At 49.7% G+C, this 14379-nt stretch overlaps 1 protein-coding gene across 2 annotated transcripts in view; it reads right to left on the bottom strand.

The window, feature by feature from the left end:
* The window catches only part of LOC146854289 (uncharacterized), a 266776-nt gene extending 259168 nt beyond the window's left edge, over positions 1-7608 (bottom strand). For both annotated transcript variants that reach the window (XM_085652073.1, XM_085652072.1), the window contains exon 1: positions 7480-7608. The gene's annotated coding sequence lies outside the window, so the exon portion shown is untranslated. The remainder of the gene's footprint in view (positions 1-7479) is intronic.
* Positions 7609-14379: the final 6771 nt, after the last annotated feature.

Raw genomic sequence — 14379 nt, 5'->3', positions numbered from 1 at the left:
ATATTTCAACTTCTTCCAAAGGGGGAAACTAAATTGATTTTTTTGGGGGGTTTTGATTTTTGTGGTGATTATATATCACCAAAGGGGGGATTGATGGAGCAGGGTTTTTACTTTAAAACCGAAAACCTGTTTCATTTTCGCATGTTATAACTAAAAGTACTACTGATTAATTATTAAGTATTAAAAGTTTGTCAAATCTTGTCTAATCAACCTTATTAACAAGAGAATTACACGTGGGAATGCTATTGCATGACTAAATAACAAGTGAACTAAGTTGGTGAGCAAACTGACAGAAAACGATGTTGCTTATGTGATGTTATGGTGTTTTGCGCTTATAATTAATATGCATTAATGGCTTTTTATGTCGCAAATGGCTAAATGCACACACATAAGGGTATTAGCAGGGGAATAACACTGTATAATCATTTCTATGCAGTAATTCTGTTTTATGTCTATTTTGCTTAAAGTTGTCCATTGTGGCCTGCCATAAAATGGCCCCCACCCACAGCCTGCATTGGAGTTGCTGGAAATTTACAGAAAGGCTTCGCTCTGCCTGTGACCTTGCACCTCCGATGAACTGAAAAGCCATAAGCATGATGACAAGTCTGGGACATCTGCCAAAAGCCCCTGAAAGACGGGAAAGTTGATACGAACTCAATGTGAACCTACTTTTGAAACAAATTCACCTAGTAGAGACATCCGTAAAAGTAGCGAATTACTCATGGACGTTCAATTCTGCTTTTCATTATTTGGAACAATCTATGCGTGAGAACATCTCGCAGAATATCAAAAAGTACCAAGATGACATTATTTCCGCCATTCATCCGTTCTGAATAAAGAAATGTAACTTTTAGAATGTAAATTTTAGTATAAATAATAGTAGACTAGAGAGGTCTAGCGCCACTTCTTCCCGAGCTGATGATGCGAGGTCCCTATGCTGACGGAGAGGACGATGACTCTACATGACGACAGAAGACTCCAATACTTCTACAGAGGACCGGTTCGGACTTAGGATCTGACATTTAGACAGAATAGGTAAATATGAGAAAAGTAATTTTTTATTTAATTGGCTTTTCTTGAAATTTTAGATAAATGAACAATTTGTTTGAATTCCTGTCTCGAGTGGTTATTTCTGGTCATGTTTATTGATTTTATTGTGTATTCTTTGAAATGTTCACGTTAGATCTACAAGCAACTAGCTGGTCGCATTGACCTCAAAGTACAGGTAGATTAGATAGAGCATATGTGAAAGGTGTTTCTCCTTTACAGGGCACGGATAAAGTGATTTTGGGTGAATGTTGGTGTAATGGGCCCCACCAGCGTATGATGTGTGTATGCGTGTATGACTGTGAAATCATTCCGTCCGTGGAAGTAGAGGGGATTCGGAAGCTCTGATCTGCACCAGACCCTCCCCAATCACCCTCTTCCTAAACCCCCGACGATTCAACAGTCATGCAACTGGTCCAAAATCCCCCTACCTGAATGGCAGGACAACTTACAGCTCACCAAACCTGTCAACACTTCTAATCCCATCCAGGGCAACGAGAATTACAACAGATGGATTACCAGCTCCTTAGACCGAGTACTCCCACTAAAAAGTACCCATCCCAAGCGGGGCAACCCTACAGCCCCATGGTACACGACGGATCTACGGGAGGCTAAACGCGCCTGCAAACGAATCGAGAGGAAATGGCGCCTCGATTATCTCCCAGTAGACAAAGCGAACTATAGAGCAGCTATCAAAAACTACAAAGCAAATATCAAACTAGCTCAGGCCAAATACTACGAACAAAAGATCGACAAGGCAGCTTCTAAACCCAAGGAGATCTACCAGATAGCTAAATCCCTCCTGCAACTTCCCGAGACCCCAAAGGATCACAACAATACCCAGACCCATTGTGAGGAGATAGCGGAGTTCTTTCACCATAAAATAGAAGTCATCAACTAATCTTTCTCTCACTCCGCCACCTCACCCAGCGATACCGCCAACATAGGCCCCACGACAGTCCCACTCAATGCTCTCAATAGCATTCCGTCACTAGGCCTAATCAACCTAGAAAAGATTATGGGACAGGTCAAATCCGGATCACCCACCGATCCAGCCCCCCCTAGGGTTCTCATCCCGATAACCAGTCAGATTTCACCTACCATCCAAGACCTGCTCAACTCCTCCCTCCATACTGGCATTGTCCCGCCTCTATGGAAAAGAGCTATGGTCAAAGCTCTATTAAAGAAACCCAGCCTCGATCAAACCAATCCTTCTAACTACCGACCTATCTCCCTTCTACCCTGGCTCAGCAAACTTTTTGAGAAGCACGTCAATTCTGTTTTGACCGAATTCCTGGAATTTAACAACATACTGGACCCCACCCAGACGGGTTTTAGGCCTTGTCATGGAACGGAGACTGCCCTGATAGCAGTGACGGAGGAGGCAAGAAGGATCCTGGACGGTGGCGGGTCTGCGGCCATCGTCCTACTCGACCTAAGTGCCGCCTTCGACACTGTAAATCACGACATTCTACTCCACCGCCTTGGCATGATAGGAATCTCAGGAACAGCACTCACCTGGATGAGATCCTATCTCACAGACAGATCCTTCCAAGTATTTGAGAAGGATTTCACCTCCTCCAGTAAACCTCTTAATTGCGGAGTGCCTCAGGGCTCCTCCCCGAGTCCCACCCTTTTTAATGTTTATCTTAGCCCTCTAGCTGATGCCGTCCGCCCCTTCGGTGTGAAAATGGTCACCTATGCGGACGACACACAGCTAGTGGTTGCGCTGGACCCACCTCTCACTCCCACCACAGCCTACACAATTGCTTGGAAGCAGTTGCCGCCTGGATGTCAGGCTCCTGTTTAAAACTAAACGGGGATAAAACAGAGGTAATGCTCCTTGGAAATAACATCATGAAATCCATTGATTCCATCTGGCCCCTCTGTTTAGGCAGACCCCCCCAACCCAAGGAACAAATCAAGAGTCTAGGCATCTGGCTGGACCAAACTCTTACATTCAACCACCAAGCAACCAAGCTTGCCGCCACCTGCTTCGGGCTAATGAGACTACTTCGAAAAATCCTCCCTCTCCTTCCGTTTCACTCAAGACGGATCATGGTTCAAGGACTAATGCTATCCCGTCTCGACTGCGGTAACGCCCTATACCTTGGGGCCTACAGTCCACACTCAACAAACTTCAAATCATTCAAAACTGCGCGGCAAGAATCCCTCTCGACATCCCTCGCCGAGTCTCAGTCAAAGCCAGATTGAAGGATCTCCACTGGCTCCCTGTGAGAGCTAGAATCGAATTCAAGAGCATGTGCATTGCACATCGCTCCTACTGGGGAACAGGCCCTTCCATCAATCACCCCTTGGTAAAAGCCTATCATCCCAATCGCCCCCTCAGATCCGCGACCTCCCACCTCACCTCAGTACCACACATCAGAAGAGCCAGATGTGGAGGCCGGTCGCTCTCCTACAATCTTGCCAAGATCTGGAACTCTCTCCCCCTCCCAATCAGATCAGAATCCAATCTACTCACTTTCCGAAAACTTCTTAAGACCTGGCTCTTTAATAAAACTTCTACCTAAATCTACCCTCAGCTCCACTAAATCCAGCGTTTCCGGCGCAATGTACTCTCCTCTGCAGCGCTGGGACGCCCCTGGGTAGCCATCGCGCTATATAAATTCTCTTTCCATTCCATTCGGCGAGCTGACAGGGCGGAGGGGGGACTAGGAGGGTGATGGATGGGGGGGGGGAGAGAGCCGGTCACACTTCAGAAGTAGAAAGAGAGGGGTCGAACTAGCAGGTCGAATGAGGGGTGATAAAAAGTGAAGAGTGGGCAGGCGGAGATGGCGAGACGAAGTGAGACTGGGAAGCAAAGATTGTGTTTCGGGACAGATAGGAATAGGGTGAGGGTAAGAAAATGGGACGTGCACATGCGTATGGGGGTGGTGGCAGATATATATATTTTTTAAATGTATTTAAAAATTTTATATAGCGCTAGCTTGACCCGTATCAGAGCGCTTTACATACATATTGTAAAGAAAAACAGAACGGAGATTGCATTTCAAGGTAGGGAGGCAGTAAGGTAGAAAGTGATGTGGTGTATAGAACGTGCAGAGCAGGCAAATGGAAGGATAGAAGCGTGAGACGGAGGGGAGGCGAGAAGGGGTGGGCAGGCGGCGAGGCGGGGACAGGTAGAGAGGGACTCGGGGAGAAGACGAGTTAAGTGGATGGAAGGAGTCGGAACAATGGGGGCAGGGAGCCAGGGAGAGGGCGGAGAAGGAGAAAAAAAAACACCCGCTTGGATATCTGTGAAAAAGGAGATACATGGACTGAGCGGGAGAGAGGAAGCTAAGGGGACGTAAGAAACGTCTGAAGGGGAACAGAGACAGGAGAGAGATGCACAGAGACAAGGAAGATGAGAGGAAAGGTCGAACGAGGAGGCAGAATCAGACGTGGAAAGGGAAGCAACAGAGAACGGGAGACATGGGTAGGACATTCAAGAGAGACTAAAAGCAAAAGGCAGAGAAGTAGCGAAGGAGAGAAACTGAGGGTGTGACAGGAGAGAGCCGGTGTGTGTGATTGGCAGAAGAACACATGGTGATGGAAAGAGTCAGAAAAATGGGTAGAACATGAGAGCGAAAGCAGCAAAGTAGTCGGGTAGCAACGATGATTGGTAGAAAAAAAGAGCAAGAGGGGACAATAAGGAGTGAGAGGGTGTGCTGGGCACAAAGGAGTGATAGTGAAAGGGGTCGAGTGTGATGGTTGGAAATAATGCCTTGTGGTAGGAGTGGGGTGAGATGGCAAAGCGGTAAAAGGGAGGAGGCAGTTGCCCATAAACTGGTGAACCAACTAAAAGACGTGGCCATGCCGCAACCTTCCAAGTCCCCTGGCTCCAAACTCATTAACTGCTCTACCTTAACTTTCAGAACTAAGAGATGGCCACAAAGCCAGATTTCTACAATATCTACTCGCTCCCAGGTTCCTCCTCTCAAAACAGTACCTTCAAAATGGCCGTCTCACAGACTATAGAAAAGGGTTCATGGGAGGTGTGCTCAAATCGCAACTTGTAACACCAAGAATTTCAGCATGGTTTTTAAGCCCAACTCACCGGTCTACATCCCAGGATGGCTTTCTCCTGAATTCTGTTCACCCTATAAAACAGTAGGTGTTACGTGCAAGCTATCTTCCTTACCGCTCCTAAATCCATGTGTCAGAAACTTCAGATGTGTGGCTGAGGCCTGAAAAGCAAGGCAGTGCTCAGGTTGTTGACAACCATATTAACAAGCGTTGGCCGCGCGCGAGCGGCCGGAGACGCAAAATGTGGTGGGGGAGGGGGAGAAGCGGGAGTTGTGTGTGCGCATGCGTCATCGCGATCGCTCTGAAAGCGAAAGTGATCGCGATGACGCACACGAGTTTTCAAAGTGCTGCTGGCGGCCGGCTGCGCGTGTGCACGATCGCGTGAACGCAAGCGTTAGGCCAGCCAGCAGCACTTTGAAAATCCCAAATACAAAAGGTCTCTTCGAGCCAGCGCAAGCGCTGGGGCTAAGCGAGACCTAAAAAAGGGGGGGGGGGGGGGCTATAAAAAGGCCATGGCCTATATACTTAAGGATGTGGCTTAAACACAGACTACATTTCTGTGATTTTCATAGGCTGCCACCTCTGGTAGTGTGCCTTTCTATTGTTTATCTAGATATATAGCAAACAACTGACATACACCTAAAACCATCCAGGACTACTGGCTTTGTCAATGGTTGTTAGCTTATTTAGATAAATGACTAAACAATGATTTTGTTGTAAATAATGAATATTGAAAAAAAAATTGATTCTGAAATTATGTGACTAAATTACACATTACTAAGTGCTGTTTAAAGGGTTGTGGTCTACAGAGAGTCTCAAGTACTCCAGTTATATTCGCACTATGACAGACATGTATGCCCTTTTCTCTTCACATCTCTTCCATCTGCATATCTTGCACCTCATATCTTTTCTCTTCGGGACCCTTTTTTCACTCTCGCGCTTGAATGCACTTCCTTGTATCACTTTAGCACCCTCCAAGCACATACTCGCCTGCAAGCACTGATTTATTTATTTATTTTAACTTTCACTTTGTCAATATTCCGACAACTGTGAACCGCCTTCATACACATTTCAGAATCACAATTGTAGCTGAAAACCGGTCCGTTGGTCAGTGCGCTCTACAGAGAGGCCAGGGACTAAATGACCATACATTCTGAACACAATTCTGACCAACTGACAACCAGTGTGAGAAACTTGCCCTGCTTTCAGACACAGGGGCATATTATCAAGAAACGGCATTAAAATTATCACTGCTTTAGCGGCAGAAAACTGCCACTAAGGCGATAATGGGCTTGATAATATGCCCGTGAGAATTTCTATAGAAGCTAATGTTCTGGTGTCAACATGGGCTTCTATTGGACTTCTCTGCAACATATTACCAAGCCCATTAATTTTAACGCCGTGCTTAATATGCCCCCCAATTCGGTAGCTTCCAAACGTGGCCCATTATAAACATCTAAAGGCGACTCCGTTAAAAGTATGCGCTATAAAAGAGGAATAGACTAAAGTGAAAAAATACAGAAACACCCGGGATACAGATAACACAAGTTTAAGACAAGAGTGAACTACAAACAGAAACTAACTCGCTAACATGGATCCCTTTAACTAACGTTTTACATTAATTGCATCATGGCGTAAAGTTGAGTTAAGGACGTGAATATCGGGCCCGAAAGGGACCCGTTCCGATGTCCGTTTTTAATTACCAGATCCCGCGGACCAATCTACCCAAAACCCCAATTACACGTTCCAGAGTGCAAAGAAAACGCCAGGCCAGGGCTCACACATGGACTTTGAAACTTGGCAGGTATGCTTGCGTCAAACTAAAGTCTCGACTATGAAGGGAATAACTAATGTATATGTGCTTCGAAGCTTGAAAATGATTGACGCTACTTTGGATCAGGCAAATCAACGGTCTGCGCGGCTGGCGCCAGCAGCTTTATTAAAATGCTTTGTTTCACAGCCCCCATATTGAACGCGGAACTACAATTACTTAAATAATTTAAGTTAAAAAAAAAACACTCATGTGAGCTACATCTAAAGTACCACCGCGCTTTAAGTCTCCTGCGTCGTAGCACTACACACCGTAATGTGAAAAGTTGCACGTGCTTTTTAGATACACAAAGGGGCAGATTTGGAAGCCCCTTGCGCCACCTTTAACATGGGAAAAGTGACGCGGAAGGGGCTTGTAAATCTGCCCCAAAGTATTTGTTTAAGGGGAATGCGAGAAAATCTGTCAGAAGGGCACGTGAAACACCTGCGTTGTCCAGCCTCAAAACATTTTCATTTGGAAAAGAAAAAATCCCTATTCGACAAAAAAGGTCGAATATCTCTAAGTCCAACGACGCTCCTTGAAAAACAGAACGTAGAAAAAGAGCAGTTTTTAACCCATTTTCAGCGTCTTACCTGCAGGATGTAAAAGTGAAGGCGCCTCCAACTTCCCGGAAACTGTTAGCGAGGAGAGACTCCGAAATATACGACTGATCCATGAGGGAGAAGGAGCCAGGGGTGGGCGGGGCTTCTCAACCGGTGCAAGGGGTGGGACAGGATTTAGGAAACTTTGGCGTATTTCATTTATTTATTTATTTAATGCGTTTTTATATAGCGGGACTTTACCCGAGGGTGTCAGAGGCTTCACAACAGGAGCAGTAATGATACATAAGGAGAAAAAATAACAAGTGAGCATGTTACAAAATCAAACGTTACGTTACATGAAGCAAAATTGACAATTGTACAAGTATCAATAGGAAATAAAATACAAGAGGTAGCAAACGATACCTTACAAAAGGAAAAAGTGACGTGTGCAGGTTACAAGAGCATACAAAGTACCCAGAGGTAAAAAAATTGAAATAAATGGCAGACACTCAAAACACTAAAACAAAAGTTACGTTACATGAGGCAGTGGTGGCCCTTGTACATGTTTCAAAAGCAAACAAAATACAAGAGGTAGCAAACGATACGTTACAAAAGGAAAGGTGACGTGTGCATGTTACAAAAGAGTACAAAGTACAAGTAGAGGTATAATATTGCACTAAATGGCAGACACTCAAAACACAAAAACACACTCGGAAGGCACTTCTATAGGCATGGAGAACATGGGAAGCCAACAGAGGGTGGATAAAATGGGTGTGATGTGGTCGATTCTTTTGGCCCCATAAATGAAACGAGCTGCTGAATGGAGAACAGACTTCAGGGGGGACAGGTGGGTTTTGGGGAGGCCAGTAAGAAGAGAAATGCAGTAGTCCAATCTCGAGAGAACCAGCGATTGGACCAGGGTTTTAAGGTCGTGCTCCGGGAAGAAGCGACGAATCCCCCAAAGAAGGCGCAGTTGGTATCGAGCAGACTTTGCAATGGAATCGATGTGGTAGAGTAGATTGAGTTTTTTGTCGAGTATGACACCAAGGAATTTTGCGCTCTCGACAATGATGGGTTTATTGTTCAGTAGATTAATTCGATCCATCCATGATTGCACTGGGGGAGGAGAAAGTGAGGAGGAGAGAAGGAGGAATTCAGTTTTGGAGGGATTCAGTTGATGAGTTAACATCCGGTTTTCAATGGAGTCGAGAGTAGAGCTTAGGAAGGAGAGATCGTGAGTGGAGGTCACCTTAAGGTAGATTTGAGTGTCGTCCGCATATAGATGATAGTGGATCCCGGATTCACTCAGGAGATTTACCAACGGTTCTAAATAGAGATTGAACAGTGTGGGTGCAAGTATAGAGCCTTGAGGAACACCTTGACCGACCGCTAAAGGAGATGAAAGACTGTTCGCTATTTTGATCATTTGGGATCTATCCAGAGAGGAAGGAGGCAAACCATTTGAGCACAGTGCCCTCCATGCCCATTCTCTGTTGAAGAGTGTTAAGGAGAGTGTTGTGATTGACAGTGTCAAAGGCTGCAGAAAGGTCAAGAAGAATTAGAAGACAAGAGTCCCCTGAATCGAGTATCCGCAGCGCGTCATCAATCACTAGCAGAAGGGCTGTTTCAGTGCTGCAGTTTTGAATGAAGCCGGACTGGAAATTGTCAAGAAGATCATTGTCCTTGATATGGCGAGAGAGTTGTTTTGCTACACATTTTTCAGTGATTTTCGCAAGAAAGGGTAGGTTAGTGATGGGACGGTAGTTGTTGAAGTCGTTCGCATCAGCGGTGGGTTTTTTAAGCAGAGGGGTGACCTGCCCAGTTTTGAAGGAAACAGGAAGGGAGCCTTGACGGAGGGAGAGGTTGACCAGAGTGGTCCAATAGGAAAGAGAATGGGTATAGAAGTCAATGGCAATGGCACTAGGGATGGGGTCAAGAGAATGGTTAGAGGGCTTTGTATCGAGGATGCATTTAAGGAGGGCATCATCAGAGATGGGGTCAAAGTTTTGCCAAATGGTTAAGGATTTGCGCTCCTCTGTAGGGGTAGGATGAATGACCTGATCTACAAGTGATTTCACCTTTTCGTCAAAGAATATAGCGAATTCCGCGGCTTTCTTTGTGGAATCCTCCAATTTGGAGGTTGGGGGAGAGCTGTTTGGGTTCTTTTTTTTTTTTTTTTTTTTTTTTAAAAGGTTTTATTAAGCAATAATTCGGTTACAAGCACGGGCCTACAACCACCAGGGCCGGCCGCTAGGTACAGAGTGAAATATACAGTTGTCAGGGATGCAGTCAAGTCCTGGGGCTCAGCCCCGTAGTGGCTCCGGATAGTTCGAAAGGAACAGGAGACTTAAGTCCAACAGACACAAAAAAAAAAAACTAAAAGAAAAAACAACAACACCAGGCGAGGCAGAAGAACAGACCGTGCGAGGCAGGTTACCTCCGGGGAACTCCAGGTCAGGACATTAAGCCACCGGCTAAGGAAAGGAGTACCGGGAGGCTGGGGACGGGGGAAGGGTCAAGGGGGATGAACGCCCATAAGTAGCTATTCCAGAAGATGCCAGGAACCATCAAGGGTCAGGGGGACATGGCGATATCGGTGTCCACCAGAGGGGGCGTACAGATACCCCCGCGATACGCATTCCATTGCCCCCAGATTCTACCCCATGCCCCCGGCTTACCACGGGCCACATACACAGTCTTCTCCCTGAACATACACCAGTCCATATTCTCCTTCCATACTGACACGGTGGGCGGCCGCTGGGCGCCCCAAAGCTGCGCTATATCTCTCTTGGCAATCATGTTACCCAGGGCCGCCCACCGAGTCTGAGCCACGCTGTAATCGTTGGGCTCCCACACATTCAGGACACAGCGACGCACCTCCGGCAGCAGCACAACCCCAGTGACCTGTCCCATAACCGTATGGACCCGGCGCCAGTAGTCCGCCACCTCGCGGCACTCCCACAGGATATGGAGAAAGGTGGCGCTGAGCCCACAACCCCGCTTGCAGAGCCCGTCGTCAGAAAATCCCATCGAGACCAAGCGAGGACCCGTCACATATACCCGGTGAAGAATCTTAAGCTGTACCAACCGGAGGCGGGCTGGAATGGCGACCTCCTTGGGGGACGACAGTGCAGACTGCCAGTCCTCGTCATCCAATTCCACCCCATCCCCCGTCCAAGCCTCCCGGAGGCGCACAAAGAGGTCAGCCCGGTGATTAATCAGTTTTTTATAAATTAAAGAAATCGTACTGTCCGGGACATGTCCGTCAAGTATGCGGTCCTCGAGAGGCGAGGAAACCGGGATCTTGGTCCCCTCCCCAAAGACGGAGAGCAGGGCGTGTCGAACCTGGGCATAGCGGAAGAACTCCCTGTCCGTAAGCTCATATTCGGCCTGGAGCACCGCGAAGGTCTTAACCGCGCCCTTATGCCACAGGTCTCCCACTTTGCTGATGCCAATCGTATCCCACTGGTCAAACCCCTTCGTAGTCCAGAGGCTGCCCAGGCGGTCGGATGCAAACAAAGGAGTGGCGCATGTTAGTCGCTCACTCCAGCCCATGGCCGCAGTGGCAGCCCTCCAGGTCCACACCGCAATCTTAGTAGGACCCGTAAGGGTCCGGCCGGCCGAGCGGGAGTAAAGTGCCCTGTTATAGTTCCCCCCGGGAAGCAGGAACTTGTCCATCTCATACGCCGGATTCAAGCCAGGCGCATACGTGGCATGGTTAATGGCCGATAGCTGCGAGGCCCAATAGTACCTGCGAATGTCGGGAAGCGCGATGCCCCCGTCATACCAGGGGAGAGTAAGCTTAGCCAGAGCAATACGGGCCCGCCCGTCCCACACCAGTCTCCTCTGCAGGCTCTCCACCTCCCGAAAGTAAGCCACTGGGATAACGTCGAAGGAGTTCTGGAGTGCATAGAGGAACCTGGGAAGGGACATCATTTTAAACAGCGCAGCCCGACCCAGCGGGGACAGGGGGAGCCTGCACCACCGGGCCGTGTCCTCTCGCAATCGCCGAAGTGGGCGCAGGAGATTCTGCTCATAGCGAGCCACCGGGTCCAGCGAAACGTATATCCCCAGGTACTTAAAGCCACTCAGAGATATTTGGATCGGAAGCCGAGGCGGCAGGAGAGGAGGACCACCAGAGATGGGATAGACGCAGGATTTAGACCAGTTGATCGCGAGACCCGAATTGTTCCCAAAGGAAGTCAGAACGTCAAAGAGGACGTTGAGCGACTGCCGCGGGGAGGTGAGATACAGGAGAATATCGTCCGCATACAGCGAGACCCGATCTTCGAAGCCCGGGGCCCACCGGATCCCCCTAAGCGAGGGCTCCCAGCGGAGCCAAGCAGCGAGTGGCTCCAGGGCGAGAGCAAAGAGCAAAGGGGACAACGGGCACCCCTGCCTCGTGCCCCTGCCGAGGGCAAAGGGCCGAGAGACCCGCCCATTCACCACCACTTGAGCCATGGGTTCCGTGTAGAGGAGCCTCACCCAGCCAATAAATCCCTCTCCAAAGCCGAATTTAGCCAAGACGGCCCAGAGGAATGGCCACTCAATAGTGTCAAAGGCCATCGTGGCATCCAAAGAAACCAACACGGCCGGTTCGGAGAGGAACTCCGCCCTGGCAAGGGCACCGTGAAGCCGCCGCAAGTTAAGAGCGGTATTGCGATGCGGGATAAAGCCGCATTGGTCCGGGTGGATAAGGTCGCACACGACACTCAACAAGCGATTGGCCAGGACTTTCGCCAGGATTTTAGGCTCCGCATTGAGCAGTGAAATCGGCCGGTAAGAAGTACAGCGGTCTCGCGGCTTGCCCTCTTTGGGGATAACGACTATAGTGGCCAAGCGCTGGTCGGCCGGAAGGGAACCCGCCGCAAGAGAGTCGCGGAACATGCGGCTGAGGAAGGGCGCAAGCTTATCAGGACGCAATTTGTATAGTTCAATGGGCAGACCGTTAGGACCCATGGCCTTGCCAGATCGAAGGGAGCGAATCGCGGTCGCTATTTCATCCGACGACAAGGGGGCGTCCAGCCGCTCCCGGTCCTCAACAGACAGGCCGGGCAGGGCAATGTCTCTCAGTAGGAGGCGAGAGTCATCCTCATCCCTGTCAGTCACCGGGGAGTACACCGCCCGGAGGTGGTCGGCGAAGCATTCCACAATCTCATCCGGCTCAGTCACACACACACCATCCGCAACACGCAACTCGGGGACCACACGATTCACTCTCTCCTTTCTGTCCAGCCACGCAATCAACTTTCCCGCCTTGTCCCCGGCATCATACAATCGGCCCTGCTGCTCCCTATGCATAGTTTTGGCCGCGTCAGTGACCAGGGACCTATATTCGAACTGTTTCAGGCTAAGGGCATGTAGCCCTTCCGGAGTGACACCCGCCTCCAAGGCCGACTCCAGCCCCGAGATGTCAGTCTCCAGCTGCACCACCGCCTCGCTCCTAACCTTCTTGGCCACCACTATCTGGGAGAGGGCGTGTCCGCGTATCACAGTTTTAAAGGCTTCCCACAGAGACAACGCAGACGACACCGACCCCTCGTTTTCACTGAAGTATTGGTCCATGGCCTTAACCAGGCTGTCACGAGTCATAGGGTCCCGCAGGTACCAGGGGTTAATGGGAGCTATCCGCCCCGCGGACCGCGACCCGGTGTCAAAGAGAAGCCACAGCGGAGAATGGTCGGAGATACCACGCGCCAGGTGTCTGACCTCTCGAATCCGACCAGTCTGCGCCGCGGGCATGAGGAAGTAGTCTAACCTGGAGAGACTCCCATGCGCCCCCGAGTGAAAGGTGAACTGACATTGGGTCGGATGCATCAGTCTCCAACTATCTACCAAGCCGAAGGTCTCCAACATCCCACCCAGCCATGACTGGGCAGCAGGGAGGGCCCTTGGTGGGTGACGATCCAGCTCACCCGAAACCACAGAATTAAAGTCCCCGCCCATGAGCAGGAGGCCGTCCGGAAGGTCAAGCAGCATTCGACCCACGTCAGTAAAGGTGGAGTTCTGGAGGCCCGGGGGGACGTAAATTGAAACCAGGGTAAGGGGCTGCCCCTCCCACCTCCCAATCAAACACACATAGCGCCCTCTGTCATCCGAGACTATCCTCGTGATCTCCACCGGAAGGGAGGTTCGCAGGAAAATACCCACCCCCCTGGAACCAGTTGTGAAACCAGAATGGGCCACGAGGCGGTACCCCCCCCTGTTCATCGCGTGGCAGACATTGCCGACCAAATGCGTCTCCTGGAGAAACACCACATCAGGAGTCAAACGACGCAAATACTGCAGTACAACACCCCGCTTAATACGGTCCCCCAACCCATTGACGTTCCATGACATAAGCCTCAACCCGTCTCCCCCCATCCCCACCAATAGAGCAAGAGGCCCCCAGCCCGCAGCACAGGTCCCAAATATGGACAGAAATCGATACCTCGCCCTGTAAACAAAAAACACACAATAAAACAACCCCTCTTCCCCCCCAACCCCACCCCAAGTCCAACTCCCCCCACCCTGCACCCCTGCGGGCCAAAGAACCCCCCCAACTTGCAGTGTGCCTGTCGCCCCACTAACCCCATTCTACAAAAAGACCCCGGAGGAGGAAAGGGACCCGAACCCGCCCGCACCCCTCACGGGTCCTGGTAAGACACAGTATGCAAAAGAAGTAAGACCCAACTGTACAGTGCAAAACAGCGAAATCAAGGACCAAATGTCAGTCTAAGGGGACCCGTCACCTGCGGTGCCCCCAGAGGGCCCGGGCCGGCCACCCCCGTCCGGCAGCGAGTCCAGCCAGTCACTTGCGGCCCCAGGAGAGTCAAAAAAGGCTGTCCGCTCTCCATGTTCCACTCGGAGTTTCGCCGGGTAGAGCATCGAATACTTCAGGCCCAGCTCGCGGAGACGGCGCTTCACCCCCTGGAATCCCATCCGCTGTTTCTGGACCAGTTGCGTGAAGTC

This window comes from Triturus cristatus, chromosome 4_1, assembly GCF_964204655.1.
Source record: "Triturus cristatus chromosome 4_1, aTriCri1.1, whole genome shotgun sequence".
Classification (NCBI taxonomy): Eukaryota; Metazoa; Chordata; class Amphibia; order Caudata; family Salamandridae; genus Triturus; species Triturus cristatus.
This window is presented reverse-complemented; position numbering and strand designations above follow the sequence as displayed.